Here is a 9,741-nt window from a genome sequence, read left to right as displayed (position 1 = left end):
AGTAGGAAGTCAAGCAATAACTGGAGTCACAGGCATTTTTGGCCTTGGAATACAGAATGAAGCAGGGCAAATGCTAACAGAATTTTGTCAAGAGAATACACTTGTCATAGCAAACACCCTCTTCCAACAACATGAGAGACCATTCTACACATGGACATCACCAAATGGTCAATACTGAAATCAAGCTGATTATATTCTTTGCAACTGAAGATGGAGAAGCTTTATACAGTCAACAAAAACAAGACCTAGAGCTGACAGTGGCTCAGATCATCAGCTCCTTGTTGCAAAATTCAGACTTAAATTGAAGAAAGTAAGGAAACCACTAGACTATTCAGGAATGACCCAAGTCAAATCCATTATGCTTATGCAGTGAAGGTGAATAGATTCAAGGGATTAGATCTGATAGACAGAATGCCTGAAGAAATATCGACAGAGGTTTATAACATTGTACAGGAGGCAGTGATCAAAATCACCTCAAAGAAAAAGAAAGACAAAAAGACAAAGTGGTTGTCTGAGCTGTTACAAACAGCTGAGAAAGGAGAATGGAAAGGCAAGCAAGAAAGGGAAAGACATACTTAACTGAATGCAGAGTTCCAGAGAATAGTAAGGAGAGATAAAAAGGCCTTCTTAAATAAACAATACAAAGAAATAGAGGAAAACAACAGAATAGGAAAGACCAAAGATCCCTTCAAGGAAACTGGAACTGTCAAGGGAATATTTCATGCAAGAGTGGCATGATAGAAGACAGAAATGGTAAGGGTCTAACAACAACAGAAGGGATTAAACAAAAAAGTCTTAATGACCCAGATAACCATGACAGTGTGGTCATTTCCCTAGAGCCAGTCATCCTGGAATGTGAATCAAATGGGCCTTAGGAAGCATTACTATGAACAAGGCTAGTGGAGGTTGATGGAATTCCAGCTGAGCTATTTAAAATTCTAAATACTGACGCTGTTCAAGTGCTGTACTCAGTGTGCCAGCAAACTTGGAAAACTCAGTAGTGGCCAAGGACTGGAAAAGGTCAGTTTTCTTTCCAATCCTAAAGAAAGACAATACCAAAAGGTGTTTAAATTACCGTACAATTGCTCTCATTTCACATGCTAGTAAGGTTATCTTCAAAATCCTTCATGCTAGGCTTCAGCAGTACATGAACTGAGAACTTCCAGATGTACAATCTGGATTTAGAAAAGGCAGAGAAACCAGAGATAATATTTGCCAATATGCATTGGATCATAGAGTAAGTGAGGAAATTCCAGAAAAATATCTGCTTCTTTGACTACACTAAATGCTGGGCTGGATGAATCCCAAGCTGTAATCAAGATTGCTAGGAGAAGCAGCAACAGCTTCAGATATGCAGATGACACTACTGTAATGGCAGAAAGTGAAGAGGACTAAAGAACCTCTTGATGAGTATGAAAGAAGAGAGTGAAAATGCTGGCTTAAACTCAACATTCAAAAAACTAATGTCAGGGCATCTGGTCCCATCATTTCATGGCAGATAGCAGGGGGAAAAGTGGAAGCAGTGACAGATTTTATTTTCTTGGGCTCCAGAATCACTGCAGACAGTGACTGCAACCATGAAATCAAAAGATGCTTGTTCCTTGGGAAGAAAGCTATGACAAACCTAGACAACATATTATAAAGCAGAGACATCAGTATGCTGCTACAGGTTTGTAAAGTCAAAGCTATGATTTTTTCAGTATGGATGTAGGGGTGTGACAGTTGGTCTGTAAAGAAAGCTGAACACTGAAGATTGATGCTTTTGAATTATCATGCTGGAGAAGACTCTTGAGAGTCCCTAGGACAGCAAGGAGATCAAACCAATCATAAAGGGAAGCAAGCCTGAATATTCATTGGAAGGACTGATGCTGAGGCTGAAGCTCCAATACTTTGGCCACTTGGTGTGAAGTGTCAGTTCACTGGAAAAGACCCTGATGCTGGGAAAGACTGAGGTCAAGAGGAGAAGGCAGCGACAGAGGAAGAGATGGTTGGATGGCATCACTGACTCAATGGACATGAGTGTGAGCAAATTTCAGGAGACAGTGGATGGTAAAGAAGCCCTGTGTATTGCAGTCCATGGGTTTGCAGAATCAGAAACAACTTAGAGACTGAACAACAACAAAAGTAGGCAATAAACCAGGTTTCTCATTATTGGAGGAGGAGAGAAGGCTAAACCATAATCCATGGTGTTGGCCTGAAATCAGCATCAGTATAAATTCCTTGACTTTGATATACACAAGCAGAGAGATGGGTACCAAAATACACATGTATCTTTGGGGTAGAACACACACAGGTACCCTAGCTCTGTCTGCTGAGAGGGCCCAAGAAGCAATGATACTACAATAGTGCTGAATATACTGGGTGCCCAGATACTTGCTTCCAAACACCATTCTTCAATAAAAGAAACCAGGGTTTCATACAGAAGAGGTTGATTCCAGAAGTTGGGCAGGGAAAACACAAGATTAACCAGGATTATCTTGTGGTATAAGGAAGTGCTAGAAAAAAGGAGGCGTGCTTGCTGTAAGAGTGTAGCAGTCAACCTGAAATACCACTTAACGTCTAAAGCTGGAATGATTTGAGCAAGAAAATAAATAATAAAGACACTGGTTATAATTAAGACTTTCTCAGAAGAGCTGGCTCTAGAGACCATAAGGAATTTCAAGAAGGAGCTTGAGGACCCAGGGGAGGAAGTTGGGTGCAGTTGTCTTTGGTTTGGTTGGAAAGTGAGAAGGAAAGTTAATTCCTTGAAGGAGCAGAAAACTGGGGAGATAGCAGCAGCTAAGTCGGGTAAGAGCTTCCCCAGTGGCTTGGAGGTAAATAATCTGCTTGCCATAGACACAGGAGATTGGAATTTGAGCCCTGGGTTGGGAAGATCACATGGAGGAGGGCATAGAAACCCATCCCAGTATTCTTGCCTGGAGAATCCCATGGACAGAGGATACTGGCGGCTACAGTCGATAGGGTCACAAAGAGTCAGAACCAACTGAAGCGACTGAGCATGCACACACACAGCAGGGGTAGAAGGCTTTGCACTCTGAGGGAAGTCAGTATGATTTAGGTCCAAGTGGGAAGAAAGCTCTGGAGTCTGGGCTAGGTTGGGTCATAGTGGCTGTTGCAGGATTGTCCCATTCCATGATTCTGGATGAACAAACAGACCATGTAGTCCCCTTCTTTCCTTTGCAAGGATAGAGAAATCTTTTGGGAAAGAGAGTGGGAAAGCATTTCCAGTACTGTTATCCATGTCTCTCCATGGTGAATATACCAACTCCTCTCTGAGAGAGGGGCCTCTGGGAGAGAGACCTGGTGTCCCCCTACCTTGGGATTCTCAAGAACTCCAAGGAAAGGTGTGATGAGGAATATTATGAACTATTCCTCATATGAGGAACACCTGCTGCCTTGCTCCACACTTTGCTAAGGCTTCCCTCAGTGGAGTAGTGTGAATGGCCAGACTTCAGCCTAATGGCTTTCCTTCAGTTCAGTTCAGTTCAGTTCAGTTCAGTCACTCAGTCGTGTCTGACTCTTTGCAACCCCATGAATCACAGCATGCCAGGCCTCCCTGTCCATCACCATCTCCCGAGTTCACTCAGATTCATGTCCATCAAGTCCATGATGCCATTCAGCCATCTCATCCTCGGTCGTCCCCTTCTCCTCCTGCCCCCAATCCCTCTCAGCATCAGAGTCTTTTCCAATGAGTCAACTCTTCACGTGAGGTGGCCAAAGTACTGCAGTTTCAGCTTTAGCATCATTCCTTCCAAAGAAATCCCAGGGTTGATCTCCTTCAGAATGGACTGGTTGGATCTCCTTGCAGTCCAAGGGACTCTCAAGAGTCTTCTGCAACACCACAGTTCAAAAGCATCAATTCTCTGGCGCTCAGCCTTCTTCACAGTCCAACTCTCATATCCATACATGACCACAGGAAAAACCATAGCCTTGACTAGATGGACCCTTGTTGGCAAAGTAATGTCTCTGCTTTTGAATGTACTATCTAGGTTGGTCATAACTTTTCTTCCAAGGAGTAAGCGTCTTTTAATTTCATGGCTGCAGTCACCATCTGCAGTGATTTTGGAGCCCCCCAAAATAAAGTCTGACACTGTTTCTACTGTTTCCCCATCTATTTGCCAGGAAGTGATGGGACCAGATGCCATGATCTTCGTTTTCTGAATGTTGAGCTTTAAGCCAACTTTTTCACTCTCTTCTTTCACTTTCATCAAGAGGCTTTTTAGCTCCTCTTCACTTTCTGCCTTAAGGGTGGTGTCATCTGCATATCTGAGGTTCTTGATATTTCTCCCGGCAATCTTGATTCCAGCTTGTGTTTCTTCCAGCCCAGCGTTTCTCATGATGTACTCTGCATATAAGTTAAATAAGCAGGGTGACAATATACAGCCTTGACGTACTCCTTTTCCTAATCGGAACCAGTCTGTTGTTCCATGTCCAGTTCTAACTGTTGCTTCCTGACATGCATACAGATTTCTCAAGAGGCAGGTCAGGTGGTCTGGTATTCCCATCTCTTTCAGAATTTTCCACAGTTTCTTGTGATCCACACAGTCAAAGGCTTTGGCATAGTCAATAAAGCAGAAATAGATGTTTTTCTGGAACTCTCTTGCTTTTTCGATGATCCAGTGGATGTTGGCAATTTGATCTCTGGTTCCTTTGCCCTTTCTAAAACCAGCTTGAACATCAGGGAGTTCACGGTTCATGTATTGCTGAAGCCTGGCTTGGAGAATTTTGAGCATTACTTTATTAGCATGTGAGATGAATGCTTTCCTTAGTTCCTTTTATTGTCTTGACTAACTGCTTTAGAATATTCTAATTATTTCCAGGATAAGCCCCTTTCTCATTACTATGTAAACTTTAGGTGGCCGGCTTCCTCAGAGTTACATGGGTAAATTATATAAAGTGTTAGAAATATCAAAGTAGCAAAGGGTTAAATAAAGGTCAGTGGACTTGACAACCTCAGTAACCTTCCCTTCTACTCTGAATGATGCTAGGATGAATGGATCTGTGAAGAGAAGCCCTTGTGAGTTGGGTTCATCTTGGAAGAGTACCTGAAACCAGAGAATCCTTCTGAGAGCCACAGTGACCAAAGTCTCTTTTCATGGTTCTCCATGCAACTAGGGAGCGGTGATGGTGAGAAACCCAATGGGGTTTAGAGTGAGGTTGTCTGTTGCCTATCTAATGTTCAGTCTCCCCATCTACCCTTAACATAAGCCCACCTCTGTTCAGAATCCAGTCCTCCCCACTGCAGCCCAAGGAGGTAGCAGATCGTACCTCCAGTTCCAAGGGCCTGATTGGTACCAGGGGTATCATGTTTATTTAACAAATATCAAGGCCAAGCCTCGATTATGGGCCAAGCCTTATTTTAGTTGAGTAAGAAAGTTCCAGATTCCTTACACAATGAAGTTGATGTCATAGTATATGTGGAAAGAAATGCACAAACAACAGAACAAAACACATGGTGATGAAAACTGAGGAGAATGGGGCCTCGGTAGGGCCAAAGGGGAATGCAGGGGACTGTGTTGGGAGTAGTTGTTATTTGAAAGGGTGTTTGTGGAAGGGCTCGATGTGATATGTTCTCCTTCCCTTGTCTTGCTTTAAAATGATGTCAGTTCTGCTAATGAAACCAGGGGGGAGTCTACAGGGGAAACTGTAGAAAAATGTTTCCACACAACAAAGATACAGAGACAAGAAGAGGCACTCTCTCCTTCCTCTGGATGTTGTAATTGGCTGTGATGCCAGGAAGTGCAGCAGAAACCTTATTCCAGCTTGATGACACCAAGAATGGCAGGGTGAAGAAAGAGAGAACAAAATTCGAACCTTGATTATTCTTCTGAGCCACAGAATTAACTAACCCTGAAGTCTTATCTGTGTCTGTGCTTTTTGTAATGTGAAGTAGTAATTTTTCATATTGTGTATGCCAGTTTAAATCAGGGTTTCTTTTACTTGCAGTTAAAAGTCATCCTAACTGATATAGAATGGATTCTCCTAGCTCTAATTAACTGAAATAAAGCAGTCTGCAAAATTTTAAGTAGAGAGGGGTAGGAAATTGTGACATTGCTTATTACATGGGCATTTTTTCTTGCAAACGATCTCAGATGTAAGTTTAGTAGAATTTGAAACAGTTGGCTAGAAAAAAGACTTCCTGTCAGAGCTCTCTTGCCCAAGACAATGACATAAGGGAATCCAGACACCATTCTTGGAAACCTCATATTCAGAGAATCGTGGCCCACCTAGCCTAATTTCCAACAAAGTATGGATAAAAGCTGCAGACGTGGAGGAGTGCACAGATGTGGGCAAAGACTAGTCCAGAATAAATAACCAATGTAGGGGCACTGGAGTGGCAGTGATGGTGGTTAAGCGGGAAAGTGACCACACAGGGTTTGGAGTGAGCCTTTCAAAAATTTCCTTTGTGACTGAGAGCTGGTAAGAACTACTGTCTCTGATTACATTGCCACAAGTTGCTGCCCATGGTGGGCAGACTAACAGACTCTACTTTTGTCCAAGATGTCTACCCCTGGAACCTGTGAGAATCTATGTTATGTAAACAAAAAAACATTTCTGCCAATGTGATTGTCAGTTCAATCGCTCAGTCGTGTCTGACTCTGACCCCATGGACTGCAGCAAGCCAGGCCTCCTTGTCCATACCAACTCACGGAGCTTGCTCAAACTCGTGTCTATCAAGTCGGTGATGCCATCCAACCATCTCATCCTCTGTTGCCACCTTCTCTGCCTGCCTTCAATCTTTCCCAGCATCAGGGTCTTTTCCAATGAGTCTGTTTTTTGCATCAGGTGGCCAAAGTATTGGAGTTTTGGCTTCAGCATCCATCCTGCTGATGAATATTCAGGACTGATTTCCTTTAGGATTGACAGGTTGGATCTTCTTGCAGTCCAAGAGACTCTCAAGAGTCTTCTCTATTAGTGTCAATAATGGAAAAAAAAGAGTCTTCTCCAACACCACAGTTCAAAAGCATCAATTCTTTGGCTCTCAGCTTTGTTTATAGTCCAACTCTCACATCCATACATGACTATGGAAAAACCATAGCTTTGACTAGACAGACCTTTTTCAGCAAAGTAATGTCTCTGCTTTTGAAAATGCTGTCTAGGTTGGTCGTAACTTTTCTTCCAAGGAGCAAGCGTCTTTTAATTTCATGGCTGAGATCACCATCTGCAGTGATTTTGGAGCCCCCCAAAATAAAGTTTCTCACTGTTTCCATTGTTTCCCCATCTATTTGCCATGAAGTAATGAGACTGGATGCCATGATCTTAGTTTTCTGAATATTGAGTTTTAAGCCAACTTTTTCACTCTCCTCTTTCACTTTCACCAAGAGGCTCTTTAGTTCTTCTTCACTTTCTGCCATAAGGGTGGTGTCATCTGCATATTTGGGGTTATTGATATTTCTCCCAGCAGTCTTGATTCCAGCTTGTGCTTCATCCAGCCTGGCATTTCGCATGATGTACTCTGCATGTAAGTTAAATAAGCAGGGTGATAATATACAGCCTTGACGTCCTCCTTTTCCTATTTGGAAGCAGTCTGTTGTTCCATGTCCAGTTTGAACTGTTGCTTCCTGACCTGCATACAGATTTATCAGGAGGCAGATCAGGTGGTCTGGGATTCCCATCTCTTTCAGAATTTTCCACCATCTGTTGTGATCCACACAGTCAAAGGCTTTGGCATAGTCAATAAAGCAGAAATAGATGTTTTTCTGGAACTCTCTTGCTTTTTTGATGATCCAACAGAAGTTGGCAATTTGATCTCTGGTTCCTCTGCCTCTTCTAAATCCAGCTTGAACATCTAGAAGTTCACAGTTCTTGTGGAAGCCTGGCTTGGAGACGTTTGAGCATTACTTTGTTAGTGTGTGAGATGAGTGCAACTGAGCATTCTTTGGCATTGCCTTTCTTCGGGATTGGAATGAAAACTGTCTTTTTCCAGTCCTGTGGTCACTACTGAGTTTTCCAAATTTGCTGCCATGACGAGTGCAGCACTTTAACAGCATGTACTTTCAGGGTTTGAAATGGCTTAACTGGGATTCCATCACCTCCATTAGCTTTATTTGTAGTAATGTTTGCTAAGGCCCACTTGACTTCACATTCCAGCATGGCTTATAGGTGAGTGAAACTATCTGGGTCATTAAGATCTTTTTTGTACAGTTCTTCTGTGCATTGTGCCACCTCTTCTTAATATCTTCTGCTTCTATGGGGTCCATACCATTTCTCTCTTTATTGTGCCCATCTTTGCATGAAATGTTTCCTTGGTATCCCTAATTTTCTTGAAGAGATCTCTAGACTTTCCTAGTCAATTGTTTTCCTCTATTTCTTTGCATTGATCACTGAGGAAAGCTTTCTTATCTCTCCTTGCTAGTCTTTGGAACTCTGCCTTCAAATGGGTATATCTTTTCTTTTCTCCTTTTCTTTAGACTCTTTTCTTTTCTCAGCTATTTGTAAGGCCTCCTCAGACAACCATATTGCCTTTTTTCATTTCCTTTTCTAGGGGTTGGTCTTGATAACCACCTCCTCTACAATGTCACAAACCTCCATCTATAGTTCTCTGGCACTCTGTCTATCAGATCTAATCCCTTGAATCTATTTGTCATTTCCACTGTATAATCATAAGGAATTTAATTTACATCGTACTGGAATGGTCTAGTGGTCTTCCCTACTTTCTTCAATTTAGGTCTGAATTTTGCATTAAGGAGTCTATGATCTGAGCCACAGTCAGCTCTAGATCTTGTTTTTGTTAACTGTATAGAGCTTCTCCATCTTCAATTGCAAAGAATATAATCAATCTGATTTCAGTATTGACCATCTGGTGATGTCCATGTGTAGAGTCTTCTCTTGTGTTGTTGGAAGAGGGTATTTGCTATGACCAGTTTTCCTCTTGGCAAAACTCTGTTAACACCTTCCCTGCTTCATTTTCTATTCCAAGGCCAAATTTGCCTGTTACACCAGGTATTTCTTGACTTCTTATTTTTGCATTCCAGTCCCCTATAATGAAAAGGACTTCTTCTTCTTCTTCTTTTTGGTGTTAGTTCTAGAAGGTCTTGTAGGTCTTCAGAGAACCATTCAACTTCAGCTTCTTCAGCATTAGTGGTTGGGGCATAGACTTGGATTACTGTGATATTGAATGGTTTGCCTTGGAAACAAACAGAGATCATTCTGTCATTTTTGAGACTGTACCCAAGTACTGCATTTTGGACTCTTCTGTTGACTATTAGGGCTATTCCATTTGTTCTAAGGGATTCTTGCCTGTGGTAGTAAATATAATGGTCATCTGAGTTAAATTAATCCATTCCAATTCATTTTAGTTCACTGATCCATAAAATGTTGATGTTCACTCTTGCCATCTCCTGTTTGAACACTTCCAGCTTACCTTCATTCATGGACCTAACATTCCCGGTTCCTATACAACATTGTTCTTTACAGCATCGGACTTTACTTCCATCACCAGTCACATCTACAGCTGGGAGTTGTTTTTGCTTTGGCTCTGTCTCTACATTCTTTCTGGAGTTATTTCTCCACTGATGTCCAGTAGCAAACTGGGCACCTACCAACCAGGGGAGTTCATCTTTCAGTGTCATATCTTTTTGCCTTTTCATACTGTTCATGGGGTTCTCAAGGCAAGAACGCCAAAGTGGTTTGCCATTCCCATCTTCAGAGGACCACATTTTGTCAGAGCTCTCCACCATGACCCATTCGTCTTGGTTGGCCCTACCTGGTATGGCTCATAATTTCATTAAGTTAGACAAG

The sequence above is a fragment of the Capra hircus genome, chromosome 12, assembly GCF_001704415.2.
Source record: "Capra hircus breed San Clemente chromosome 12, ASM170441v1, whole genome shotgun sequence".
Classification (NCBI taxonomy): Eukaryota; Metazoa; Chordata; class Mammalia; order Artiodactyla; family Bovidae; genus Capra; species Capra hircus.
This window is presented reverse-complemented; position numbering follows the sequence as displayed.